Consider the following 14,824-nt stretch of genomic DNA (forward strand, 5'->3'; position numbering starts at 1 on the left):
AGTTTGACATAGTATCTGCTACACACAGATAATCACAAAGCCCACAATACTGTAGCACAGAAACAATAGTCAATAGCACTAATGTACAGTGGGCTTCCGGGGTGTAGACCAGCGCATATACTAAAACAGTGGAATAAGAACCACAAATCGAGTTAAGACAGTGTCTAGAGGATGTAGAATCGCTGGGAACTCAATGAACAACCCAAGGTGAGTAAGTAGGGACTCCAAGAAGAACAGATGTAGTGTGGGAACACAACCGCGTGTGCCGTACAATTCTATGGGAGGTTGTGGTTGAAGTTTTAAAGTTTAAGGACCCTTTCAACTGGACTTCGAAGAAACCCAGCGGAATTTAGGAGGTTGGAGAGCCACCCCACCCAAGGATACTATAGTACCATAGTTACCTATCCCAGCAAAGCCGAGTGCATAGGTCTGAAGTGGCGTCAGAAACCGCTGCCAATCTCTATGGAGGACTTCGAAGAAGAGCCACTGCTGGATGAATAAAAGTGTCTGGTGGAATCCAAATGTGTATTCTTTTGTAGAGTAACTAAAAACAGAGGTGACAGAGTCTGGGTCACTCAAGAGTGACCAGGGACATGGTAGACGAATGCCCCCCGATTTTGGGTGCTTCAGGTGTGTTAAGGGTGTTCTTGACGCTATGGCCACGGGGACCAGGAGATGTCAAGGACAACCAGGAGCTGTATACGACCTGTCCCACATAGGATGTTGGGTGCTGAGGGGTTGATGTACAGTGACAGCACCAACAAGCCTTTGCAACAGCAACCCATGCAGAAGGACAAAGAAGGTTACAGTTTGGACCAGCAAGGTCCAAGAGACTCACCCAAGCAAGAGGCGTCAGGGCAGGCCTGGGGCAACCAAGGAATCCCAAGAAAAGCAAAGTTGTCCTTCAAGAGGACTCACAGCCTGGAGGCACAGGAGTCGCAAGAGGACCTTGAGCGATTTCACCAAACAGCAGCCCACAGAGCACTTGGTGTGAGGAGGCCAGAGTTCTTTGTAGGAAGTGGTGCCAGAGGTTTGGGCTACTTGGAGCCCAATGCACTTGCTCGGGAAACGCCAACAAGCGTATGCACTTGCAAATTAATGCGGTACACAGGGATAACGGTATTGCAGCCCCCATGAGGGAACCTGGCATCAAACTTAGTAAGAGTGTAGCTCGGTCCTCAAGAGATGTAGGAACTTATGTTTAGGGTTACTTATGTTTATTGTATTGACACCTCTTTTTGCTCAATAAACTTTACTTGAACTTAAAAGAGATGTAGGAACCCACCTCTTGTGATGCTGGAGCCTTCCGAGTTTGTAGAAACTCAGGAGAAGCAGACCAGTCAGTCATGATGTGGTGCCTGCTGATGCAGGGGAGTGACTCCTTCACTCCAAGGGAGACATCTTTGGTTGTCCTTGATGCTTCACAGGTCCTGCATGGAGCCTGTATGGTGCACAGACAATACTTTGGATGGATTGGGAGATGAAGTCGGGCCCAAACGAAATCCAGAATGTCCAGAAGGTTGACTTTCATTTTTTTCTGGTTCAGAATCTTGTCCATGTTGAATCTAGGGGCCTACAGCCAGATAAGCCCTTTTATACCCAGGAGTGAGGGTTGGACAGATTCAGTGGACCCTCCCAGTGGAGGGTCAGGACAGTGGGGAGGTTACTCCCATGTCCTTTGTCCAGTTTTGTGCCAGAGCGGAAGCCAACGGCTCCTAGGACTGGTTTGAACTGGACTCTGCACAGGGACACCAAATGTGCCCCTCATGCAGACTTTTGGTCGCTGGCAAGTGCACCCACCCAACCCTAATACGCTAAATTCTGTCTGGGAGGTGGTCACACCTCCATGTGACAGGATACCTACTGTTCCACCTTCATCTGCTTGAGCTTGGCTCAGCAGCAGGAGGGCAGAAATGTGTCTCTGATTGGCAGCAACCATTTTCTACTGCCCAGGGCTATAAGGCTGGTACTGGGAACACCAGGGACCTCACACAGCTCGTTTCTGAGGGGTGGAATCATTCCTCCCACATCTGTTACCGTTGTGGTGGAATCATACCTCCCACACTGGTTACTGGTATGAGAGTATGATTCCACAATGTTTGACACCAAACACAATAGGGTTATTTTCAGCCATTTTAGAGTTGGTCATTATGCTGTTGCATAATGCCACTCTATATGTCGTAAATGGCTGATACACTGACAACCCAGGAGAATGGTCTCCGTAGGCTGCAGGGTTGTCCTGCTCATGCAGTGACACCCTCTCACTTAGAACCAAGCACCCTGCCTTCAGGATTGTTAAGGTCTGCTATAGGGGTGATTTATAGGTTTTAAGTGCAGTGACCTTTAGATATAGTAAACCTATATCTAAAGTAAGAGGTGCATGCACCATCTTACACAGGCTGCAATGGTAGGCCATTAGTTCCATTTTGAATGGTCTCTCATGGGTGGCATAATACATGCTTCAGCCATGCGAGGCCTTTGGGGTACCCATGCTCTGGGTACATGGGTACCATATACTAGGGACTGACAAGGGTACCCCAATTGCCAACCTGCAGTGTACCTAAGTACATGACATAACAGGTTAGGGAGAAAGCAGATAGACTGGGGTCTTGATTAGCAGGATCCCAGTCAGACTAGTCAAAAACAGTATCCCATGAAGCAAAAAGTGGGTCTAACCATAAGAAGTAGATCCTACTTTCCTACACCCGATGCTTGGAAAACAATCCTATTTTGTCTTTTCTATGCATTAGAAATCTAATTCCCCCAGCACAGACCAAAGCACAGAAACATTCGGAGTTAATGAATGAAACAGCTCTATAGAAAATGATAGGGATACTGCACAAGAGTATTAGCAACAGCAGCAGTACAATTGCAGAAGTTCGGTCAGGAGTCTTCTATAAATTGGAAATACTTGTCAATCTAAACCACACTCATAGAGAAGCCACGGGACACAGGGAAATGTCTTAAAGAATCCATTAGAAAGCAATGGGGGTTTGGGGCATGGTTCAGGTAGGAGTCCAAGGCCGGTTCTGCATAGGGCATGCATAAAGGGTCTCAACAAAGAAAGTCCAAAGGCATCTGCAAGATTCAAGGAAAGTCTAAGGAGACAGCAGCACCAAGAGAAAATGTCTGAGACATTCTCCCCATATCCAACAAGTTGATTCATATCATATAGTCCTCAAGTTCATGGGGTAATACCCCTTTGGCTGCATCATCAATAGAAGTCCATTGTCCGTAGTAGCCATACATTGCAGGCTGCAAAATTGGAGAAAAATCCCACACTGGACATGGGAACACTGTCTTGGTCACACACTCAGTCTAAAGCACAATAGTCTCTTGTTCAGCCACAGGTTTCTCATGTGCTCGTCATTAAATTCCTTTCTCAGACATGTATCTCTTTCTTTCTTTCTTTCTTTCTTTCTTTCTTTCTTTCTTTCTTTCTTTCTTTCTTTCTTTCTTTCTTTCTTTCTTTCTTTCTTGACCCTCTAGTTCATTGATATGGGATTTCACTGACTATTGTCCTTCCCTTGATTGTCTATGTAAATGTATTATTTGCCATAATCCATTTGTATGTGTTTCCTTCATTATTTATTTGGGTAGAAGGGTACAACCAGCATGGGCCATTTCTTCCTCTTTGTGACGCGCACGTCTTTATTTTGGTGCATTCTAGACCTGCTGTGTATTTTAATTTAACCATCATTAGACACAGTTCACATTTTTCCTTTCACTGGATCGCTGTTTACGATGCACATGCCCTTACTTGGTGTGTTTTAGACCTCTCGTCCTCCTTACTGATTATATTTATGCTTTAGTGATTGTGTCACTTGCTTTTAGAAGTGTTCAGCTCGCATCGGACTATATTTTCCTTCCATTTATGGGATCACACATTGGTATTGGTACGAGTTTTTGAACACCTGTCTATTTCACTTGATTTCCCATCTTCCCCTTCACGGAATCATACGTTGTCAACGTGCTGAGCTTTTGTTCTTCTGTCTAAACTGCCTACGTTTCCCATTTTTCGACTGCTACCTTCCCACATGATCTTGTCACTTGGTCTGATTCGATCGGATGCGCGCCTCTTTTTTCATTTAGGTTGGTGTTTTCACACCTTTTGTTTTGAGTGTATTGGTTTGTTATCTCCAGCCTCGAATTACATTTAACTTCTGTTTTCTCCTGGATTTCGGTTTTAAATCGTCCTGGTGCTGTGTTTGGCATTCATAATGTTCTATGAAGTTTCCATTGGCAAGACAGCTGTCCCTTTCAGTAAGAAATATGTTTTGCCTACGCATTAGGCTTCTCTCTAAGGGCCAGATGTAGGTAATTTCCATTTAGCGAGTCCTTAATAGCGATTTTTACAGATTCGCTATTAAGGACTCGTTAAATGGAATGTAGTTAGGAATCGCTAAAATATTAGCGATTCCTTAACATTCCTCAATAACAAATCGGTAATTGAGATTCGTTATCAAGGAATACCTAACCATTCATTCCTATGGGCTTGAAGGCCCATAGGAACGAATGGGAAGATGTTCACTATTAGCGATTCGGATACCGAATCGCTAATAGGGGGAGGTATTAAGGGTGTCAGTGTGGTCAAAGGACACCCTTTTGCACCCCTGAAATGTGCATGTGTACACATGTGGCGCACATACATGCCCCAAGGACATGGATGTGTGCCACATGGCACATTTAGAGAAGCAAAAAAGTGCTTTTTTAAAGGAAATCGCTTGTTACCACCAACTTGAAGTTGGTGGTAATTAACGATTCCTTAAGGCTAAAGTGCACTATTTTTAGTGCTACCTACAATGCATTTAAGGAAACGGTATTTCTGATTCCTTAAATGCTAGAGAAAAATAAGGAATCACTATTTAGCAAATCCTTATTTTGCAAGTAGGTTTCAACTCACCTAGATTGCACATGGCTAAATACCGGTCGGTAACGCAGTAATTTAACGAATTTCGGCATTACCGACTGGTATTTAGCCACCTACATCTGGCCCTAAGTCCTCTATTTAGTTCCTTATTTTTTGCATTGGGTCAGTGCGTTGTTAGACATATGAATTTTATAGAGACCTCCCTTTGTGTTTTCTATTTTTATGAATATTCTTTGAAAAATTGGATGCCCTGTCTATCTCCAATTTGGTTCGTTTCAGGGTCATTATGACAGATTTTGGCTGGCATTGTGGTAATGTATTGGTCTTTAGGACCTAGATTGTTTGTCGATTCATGTTTCCTTTTTTTAGGTTTATGTTCCATTCCTCCTTCCCTAGACTTTTTATGTTTGATAAGTTAGTATTTTTTTAGGTAAGACTTTTGGTCAAGCTATGTATGTTTTTATTTTGTCATTTACACATGATTGTTGATCAATCTCTTTCATTTTTCATCTTTTAGGTTGCTTTCCTTTTCAAGTGTCATTTGGCAACGGTCCTCATGATTACCCTGTTCAATTTAACCATTAGGGTGGAAACGTCGACTTTCTAGTGTGTTGCAATATGGACTGCAGGATTGACTATTATTAGTTTTTAAAGGCTTTGATATTTTTCTCCTTTGATTGTTTGGAGTTCAGAAATTCTATGATATAAAAGCTTATCATCATCAATTCAGTTTATTCCAGATACAAAGTCCTACATACAGTCCACAACAAATTTAAAATCAACTAAGAGATATAAAAACACCAATCCCTCTTCTCTTGTTCAAATACAATAAATATCACATGTAGAAAAGGTTCTATGATAAATACTAACAATTCATTAGGCATCATCAGGATTACACTGGATTGTCGGAGAGGAGTTTCTTTGTAGAGCCGAAGCAGAAGACAACACATGTGCAATTGTGTTGGTGCATCGTTCGTACTAGTTCTTAAGATTCTCAGCTCTTTTTCGCATTATCGCACCTCTAGAAGATGACAAACTGTCTTAATCCATCTCTTGAGGGGGGCTACATAGTTGTGGCAGAAAAAAGCAAACGGTGACTGATTCAGTCTCTGTTCTGCAAGGCATGCACCTGATAATAAAGCAATAATTCTCTCCCCATTGAATACAAAAACTAATAATTGCCAGAACCTCATATCTAAATTTGGTATATAGCTTATATATGCAAAATGGCTAGTAATTTTATTGAGAAACAGTTCAAATAGTGGAGTGATTTGTAGTCTTGAACTCTATCTGTCAAACTTTCCTCTTTACATGTTTGCAGCTCTTCTTCTCCATAAGGGAACCATTAGTTTTTCTTTAATTACAGAATTGGACACCAAATAGGCATCAACATGGGACACCCAGACAGCAGGTAGGTTTAAGCTGTAGAGGATGTTTTTAACATGCGCTAGCGTTGGAGTTCTTGTGTAACCCTTTAAGCACAGTATTTCCTTGAGGGGTAACCTATATTTGTATAGCCTCTCTGTAGACCAGAGTCTTCGCCAATACAATAGAGGTCTTAGCTTGACTGTATGGGAAATCAGTTACACTCCTACATCAATTAAAGGAGGTGGGGAGGAGCACTATGTGGAAGATTTAATAGAGACAGCATAATTTTATTTTCAACCACTGCTAGCCTCGTATCCTTTACATGTCCCCATAACTCAGATCCATGAAGAGCCATCACTTAAGCCTTGACATTGTATATTTCTAAGGCTGGGGAAAGACATTTTTGTTTTTGCATTCTAATACAATTTGGAAATGGTCATAGATTCCTGCTGTAATTTGAATGTGCTCTTATTAATCTGCTGGGACAAGGAGTCAGCCTGACTCCTAAATTATCAAAAAGTGAAAATTCATTGTGTATTTTATTTCTCACCATGGTAGATTTGTAAGGGTTAAAGGATATGTATTTACGTTTTTTTTTGTATTGAACTATAACCCCCTTTCCGAACAAACGAATCAGCCTATAGTTACAGTGATCTTCATGACTGCCCTTCTTGTGAACAGAGATGATCTCTGCATAGTGCAAGTATTATGGTAAATGTCAGAAGCACTCCCATGAATCGGACCCTATGATGACCTTTGACTACCATTATTTTAATTGATTTTAGGTGTGGCCTGAATGTAGGACATCATGTTTCCAGCATGTGTATTTTGCCTTGAAGACTTCATTTCATGTCCCCTTGTAGCTTCAGGGGGGTAGTGATTGCTTTTTAGAGAATGTGTGGGATGTGCATTTGAAAGCATGAGAGAAAGGTGTGGAATGTACTTCTCTGTCTTTGAGTGTAATGTTATAGGCAGTGGTGCACAAATGTGCATTGTGTTGTACATTGGGAAGTTTTATGAAGTTTTTACTATTGGCTTTGACATGCCCTCATGTCATCTTGAATTCTGACTCTGTCTAGCTTGAGCTTTGTGCACACAGGCACACCCCCAGATCACTCAAGTTGTTTAGGCTATTCACGTTCAAGATTGTTTTTCTGAACCCCTGGAGATGTTTTGTACGTTCTCAAGCTTCGCTAAGATAAGGTGCTGGAACATGTGGGTGCACAGAAGAATATTTGAGAACTCCTTTGCCTTTAGAACGCTTTTGGGAGTGTGGCCAACTCCAGTAAGTTTCCTTGGCACAGAGGAGGTCCTATCTGAAACTTCTAGAACTTTGAGATTATAAAACTAGGGTTTGTTGATTTGGAGAGTGGGATTTTGTTTTGACCTGAAGGAATGACGGACGCGTCTCATTTAGTTTAGCAGTTTCAGGCATTCTGAGTCTTTTGACCCTGGCTGTGAATCCACCATTCAGGATCGAGCTAAGATGCAGCGTTTGCAGCTGGTGATGTATTCTTTTTGATTATTGGCATTGTGATGTGTGAGTGTGTCTGTGTGCACATTCAAGTCTCCAGTGGTTACAATCATCTGGATGGAATAGGCCACGTTACAACACATGCATTTACAATGCATGCCATTACAACACGGTCATTACAACAAAAACATTGTTATGCCGCATACCATTACAACACAAGTCATTACAATGTCTTGCTGTAGGGGGGGTGCTGGATTTTGGGATAGTATTTTACTATTCCAACTCAATTCCAGTCTGTGCAATAGTAGGGAAGGTGTTGGATTTAAAATCCAACACCTTCTTCCCCCTACAGCAAGTTGTTGTAACGACTTGCATTGTAATGCTATGCGATGTAACAACGCGGTGGGTGTAATGACCATGTTGTAATGGAATGCAATGTATCAACATGGTTTTAAACAATGTTTCCCATGTTGATGTATTTAGTGTATATATATCTTTATATCTTTTCATGCTTTCCTCTTGATTCCTTGTGTCTGATTATTTTCATTTAACAGTGTTTATTTCTTGCAGTGGACATCCAGTATTATCATCAATATTATCTGCTTGTATTGATTACTTATAAGTGTGTTACTATTGCTTGCACATTATATATGTATATAAACATTTGCTGTTTCATTTGATATCTGGTAAAGCCTTTCAGTTAGAGAGTGTTGCGCAAAGAAAACCCCACGCCTTAATCTGAAAACTGTCTTTTTATGTGGCTCATTTCATGAGAGTGAAATCCCTTTCCAGGTGTTTTTATTGCTTCACTGTGTGTGTGCCTCCATGTGGGAGGGCTGTATTTTCAATTTTTGGGGAGGATGAAGCAATAAACTCACCGTCCTCCAAAATGCAACTCATAATTAAGTTGAGGTATGATCCCCATAAAAGAGGTTCTGAAGCATACAGATTCCTGGTATGCAATCAGGTCCTGAGCCTTTCCAGGGACTATCATATTAAGGGCGTCAAAAGACTCCTTAAGAGTAATAACTAGAGGATTTGACCTTTAATTTATCTTGGATTGATCTACATCTAATATCCCACAGGGCACCTTACTGGCTTTCAAATATAAGTCCTCAAAGTGCTCTACCGAGACCTTGGACTTAATGTGGAAGTCAACTTTGGTTATTAAATGACGACTGAGATGAGCTACTATGTTCTCAAGTGTTATGTCATGTTAAATGAGATGTACTAAGTGTGCAGCTACTCAAGACCGTGTCCCAGCAGAACAGTAAGGGTAAGGAAGAGAGCGAAACAGCTGCCTACTGGACAAAGAGCCAGGTTTTAAGCATTTTCCAAGACAGTGTTTCATCATCCTCTGTACACCTGAGTTCTAAAGGGAGGTTGTTTCAACCCACAGGCCCCAAAAGAGAGAAAGATTTCTCGCCAACTCTAGCATGGCAGACTCTCGAAGCCGTAGCCAAAAGAATGTTGGAGGAGCACAGTTTTATCAAAGGGCTAGAGAAGGATATTCTTGCAGACAAATATTCTGGTCCCTAGTGGTAGAGCGCTCTGTGCACAAGAAGAGAGATCTTAAATAGAATCTGGTTGTGCACAGGAAGCCAGTGCAAATTCAGCAGATGAAGAGAAATGTGCTCCCTTCTAGGTAAACTAAGAACAAGCCTAGCAGCAGAATTCTGTAAAGTTTGATGTTTCTCCAGCAGATATTGTGGGAGACCATCAAAAAGGGCATTGCCATAGTCTAGCCTGAAATTGACCAGCACGAAGACTACTGTAATCCGTATTGGGATCAACAAAAAGTGTAAGAATTTCTTGAGCATGCTTCTTGGTGTTATAATTTAGTTGTAAGAAACTCATCCAACGGACAACGGTAGAGAGGTATGGTTTTATATCCTCTTGTTCAACTGGCACCCCTTTGTCAAATGTGAACATAATCTGGGTACTTTACAAAAAAGGGGGGGACCAAGGAGCTTTTACAAGGTCCAGTGTCCATGGACTTTATATCTACATTAACATCAAAAAGGGACACTGTTCCTATAGCAGGGTGCAAAAAGTCACCCATGCATAGGGGTGCAAAAAGTCACCCGTGTGTTAAATAAGGAATGAAGAAATGAGGCAGAAGGATGTCATGCTTCATCATCGGGCAGTTGCTCCTCGTAGGGACAGCGCTGCAATTCCCTACAGGTCCCCCTTAGGGTCTCTTTATTGGAGATCTTTTATAGGACTGCCGGATGGTGCATGTGGGTGTGTAGGGTGAGGGGTCCATTGAGGGTGATGAAAAGTGCGTGCAAGTGTGATGAGAAATTTATAAAGGGTAAACATGCAGCGAATGTCTGAATCGTGTACCCTAAACTGACTCAACTGCTAAATAAAATCTAGCCCCAATGGCATACTATGCCCGAGTATAGAAAGGCATAGGTCAACATGTTTCGCGCCTGCTTCGCCTTAAGGGTCGTTGGCGCTTTTTCAGGACCAGAACTATAAAATGTAAGGTGCACGTGAAAACAATTTAAAATCCCCTCAGAATCAATAAGGGCGGGCAGTACCCTGTATACCCAAGAATCTGGCTACAGCTGCATGATGTAACCGCTCCTGATAAAAGATCTCTGATAAAGAGACCCTTCGGGGGACCCGTAGGGAATTGCAGTGCCGGCCCTACGAGGAGCAACTGTCTGATGATGAAGCATGACATCCTTCAGGGTGTGTGAGGGCAACAGAAGACAACTAGTGGTTTTTCCTTTCACCTGTGGGTCCCTTCACCTAGGAATTCTGCCTCATTTCTTAATTCCTTTTTTAACACACAGGTAACTTTTTGCACCCCAATGCATGGGTGACTTTTTGCACCCTGCTATAGGAACAGTGTCCCTTTTTTTTATGTTAACATAATCTGGGTGTCATCGGTTTAGGAGATTATTTTGACTGCAAATGACTCAGCCAATTCAGTGAAGGGGTCATATAAACTTTAATCAATCAATCAATCAATCAAAGCATTTATATAGCGCGCTACTCACCCGGAGGGTCTCAAGGCGCTTGGGGGGGGGGGGGGGTTCGCTACTGCTCGAACAGCCAGGTCTTGAGCTGCTTCCTGAAGGCGAGGTGGTCTTGAGTTCGGCGGAGGTGGGTCGGGAGGGAGTTCCACGTCTTGGCGGCCAGGTAGGAGAAGGACCTTCCTCCTGTGGTGGTCCTTCGGATGCGGGGGACGGCGGTGAGGGCGTGGTTGGTCGAGCGGAGCTGGCGTGTGGGAGTGTAGAAGCTGAGGCGGTTGTTGAGGTATCTTGGGCCCTGGTTGTGTAGGGCTTTGTGTGCGTGGGTGAGGAGTCGGAACGTGATGCTCTTGTTGACCGGGAGCCAGTGCAGGTCTCTCAGGTGTCCGGAGATGTGGCTGTGTCGGGGGATGTCGAGGATGAGTCTTGCTGAGGCATTCTGGCTCCGCTGGAGTCTCTTCTGGAGTTTGGCAGTGGTTCCGGCATAGAGGGAGTTGCCGTAGTCCAGTCGGCTGGTGACGAGGACCTGGGTGACCGTCTTCCTGGTCTCGGTGGGGATCCACCGGAAGATCTTACGTAGCATGCGCAGGATGTTGAAGCACGATGAGGAGACGGCGTTGACTTGTCTGGTCATGGAGAGGGAGGAGTCCAGGATGAAGCCCAGGTTGCGTGCGTGGTCTGTCGGTATGGGTGCGCTGCCCAAGGCGGGGGCCACCAGGAGTCGTCCCAGGCGGAGGCTGACGAGCCCAGGATCAGGACTTCCGTCTTGTCTGAGTTCAGTTTCAGGTGGCTGTTCTTCATCCACTCTGTGACGTCTTTCATCCCTTCGAGTAGGTTGGCTCTGGCGGTGGCGGGGTCGTTGGTGAGGAAGAGGATCAGCTGGGTGTCGTCGGCGTAAGAGATGATGTTGAGGTTGTGTTGGCGTGCGATGGCCGTGAGGGGGCTCATGTAGACATTGAAGAGGGTGGGGCTGAGCTAATCAAGGGCCTTCTCTTGGATTCCGACGTTGCTGAGGCGCTGCACTAGGGTGCGGTGGCAGATGGTGTCGAATGCCGCGGAGAGGTCCAGAAGGATGAGGGCCGCAGTCTCCCCGTTGTCGAGCAGGGCTCGGATGTCATCGGTGGCTGCGATGAGGGCGGTCTCGGTGCTGTGGTTGGCCCGGAAGCCAGACTGCGAGAGGTCGAGGGAGCCGTTCGTCTCGAGGTAGGCGGCCAGCTGCTTGTTGACGGTCTTCTCTATGACTTTGGCCGGAAACGGGAGGGGCGAGATGGGGCGGTAGTTTTTGAGGTCAGTGGGGTCTGCTGATGGTTTCTTCAGTAGAGCGCTGAGTTCTGCGTGCTTCCAGCTCTCCGGGAAGGTAGCGGTGTCGAAGGAGGTGTTGATGATGTCCCGCAGGTGGGGTGCGATGACGGCGTCGGCCTTGTTGAAGACGTGGTGGGGGCAGGGGTCGGTTGGAGATCCGGAGTGGATGGAGTTCATCGTGCGTTGGGTTTCTTCGGTGTTGATCGGGGTCCAGGTGCGGAGGGTGGTGGTGGGGGGTGCCGGTGCGGTCGTGGGGTGCGTTGGCTGTGTGCTGAAGCTGTTGTGTATGTCTGTGATCTTGTTGTGGAAGTAGGAGGCGAGGGAGTTGCAGAGGTCTTGTGATGGGGTGATGTCGTTGTTTCCGGTGTTGGGGTTGGAGAGCTCTTTGACAATGTTGAAGAGTTCCTTGCTGTTGTGTGCTTTGTTGTCCAGTCGTTCCTTGAATGTGGTTTTCTTGGTGACGTGGATCAGTTGGTGGTGTTTTTGAGTGGCGAGCTTGAGGGTGGTCATGTTGTCTGGTGTTGGGTTTCTGCGCCAGGTTCTCTCAAGGGCTCGGCAGTTCTTCTTGGAGCTCTTGAGTTTGTCGGTGAACCATGGTGCTTTCTTACTGCCTGGTCTGCTGGGCGGGGTCCTCAGCGGGGCGAGGTCATCAGCGCAGCTGCTGATCCACTTCGTGAGGTTGTTGGCGGCCTGGCTGGGGTTTGCTGAGCTGGCGGGGGGGTCCTGGCCCAGGGATGCGGCAAGCTGGTCAGCTGTGATCTTGTTCCAGCTTCTGCGTGCAACCTGTTGCTGGTGGTGGTGGATCGTGTTCTTTTTGAAGCTGAAGTGGACGCAGCTGTGGTCCGTCCAGTGGAGTCCGTTGGCGTGGCTGAAGGCGATGTCCTTGCTGGAGGAGAGGATGGGGTCGAGTGTGTGTCCGGCGTAGTGGGTGGGGGTAGTCACCAGCTGCTTGAGACCGAGGTTGGCGAGGTTGTCCAGCAGGGTGGTGGTGTTGTGGTCGTTGTTGTTCTCCAGGTGGAAGTTGAGGTCCCCGAGGAGGATGTAGTCAGAGGAGGGGAGGGCGTGCGGGCTGATGAAGTCGGCGATGTCTTCGCTGAATTGTGTGCCTGGTCCCGGGGGTCTGTAGATGAGGGTGCCTCTGAGGGTGGCCTTGGGGTCGGTGTGGATCTGGAAGTGCAGGTGTTCGGCGGCTTTGAGGGTGTCGTCGGTGTTGGTCGTGATGCGGATGGTGTTCCTGTGGATGATGGCGATGCCTCCTTCGGTCTGATTGCCGCGGTCCCTCCGGGTGATCTTGTATCCGTCCGGGATAGCGATGGCGATGTCGGGTGCTGATGAGGCGTTCATCCAGGTTTCCGCGAGGAAGGCGACATCTGGTGATGTTGTGTCGATCAGGTTCCAGAGTTGGGCGGCGTGTCTGTGGACGGAGCGAGTGTTGAGTAGGATGCACTTCAGGTGGTTGCTGTTGGTGCTCGGCTTGGCGGGTGCAGTGCAGGTCCGGATGCAGGAGAAGTTGCAGGAGTGGCAGCTGAAGGGTCCGTGGGGGGCTTAAAGCTGTCCCCTGAGGGACCCCGGCTGAGACATTTTGGCTGCCAGAGGAGAAGGGAGGTAGCCAAACCTTTTGCTTCCTATCCTCTAGGAAGGATTTCAAGCACATCTCTTGAAGTCGGTCGAGCAGCCTGGCATGCTGGACTGTATGGAATTCTGCAGACAGTTCTAACAGTACCAAGACTGCTCTAACACCTGCATCGATGGCACCTTTGATCTGTTCAGAGATGTACAGGAGGGCTGTCTCAGTGCTGAGCCTTGGCCTGAAGCCAGACTGACTAGGATATAACAGTTTATTAACCTTAATATACTTAGAGAGTTGGCCATTCACAGACGTTTCTAGTAACTTAAATGGTACAGGCAAAAGGGAAATAGTCCTATGTTGCCTGGAATGTCAGGATCTGCACTCGGCATTTTTAAAAGTGGTAAGATTTTCATCTCCGTCCATATAGATGGAACTGTAGCAGTGTTCAGGGACTTATGTAAAAGGGCATTCATAGTAGGACTGGTTTGTTGTCCACTGTTCTTGCTGCGGTCATTAGGTCGTGCCACACGTCAGTTTTCCTATTGTATTTAGCTTTGCTCAAAACATGCTTATGATTTCTCCTAGCAAATTTTATTTGCTCCCAATCTTTAGCTTTAATAGATTTTATTAAGGCCTCTTTGGCAAAACTAGATTGTTTGTTGTAGCATAGATGTATTCATCTCTTTTTAAATGGTCCTTTGCACTTCCTGGTGAAAGATTCACTTTGACAGTGAAATAGGTCTTTGCAATGCTTCAGTGGGTGGTTAACTTCTTCCCCAATTACCACTCTATTTCCCATTTGCTAGTATATATCTGCCAGTTTGTTATAAATTTGAGACAATAAACTAGGTTGGCCTTTTACGTGGGACCTCTTTAGTGCAGTTGCTCGTGTATGAATTTAACCTAGAAAAAATGAAAGGCAAGGTACATTTGGCAAAACAGAAACTATTGATTTAAATGAACGTAGCAGGCAACAAAGCCGAGGTCCGAAGATTGTCTCAAAGTACATTGGTCTTGGATATCATTTTATGCATTTTACAAATTGTGATAAAGCACCATGTATATTCTTTTTGGAAGAGGAATTTAGACCTAGTCGCTTAGCCATAGATCTGGTCATATGATACTTAGCGCTTGTTTGCACTGCTTCAAGCCACAATGGCACCAATATAGTGTTGATCGCCAATGGACCACTCAAGCAACTCCTCCCAGGTCTTTGCCCATCTCCTGGTCACTTTTCATTAGGATTTGGAGCTAGA

This window comes from Lissotriton vulgaris, chromosome 12 (genome assembly GCF_964263255.1).
Source record: "Lissotriton vulgaris chromosome 12, aLisVul1.2, whole genome shotgun sequence".
NCBI classification, from domain to species: domain Eukaryota; kingdom Metazoa; phylum Chordata; class Amphibia; order Caudata; family Salamandridae; genus Lissotriton; species Lissotriton vulgaris.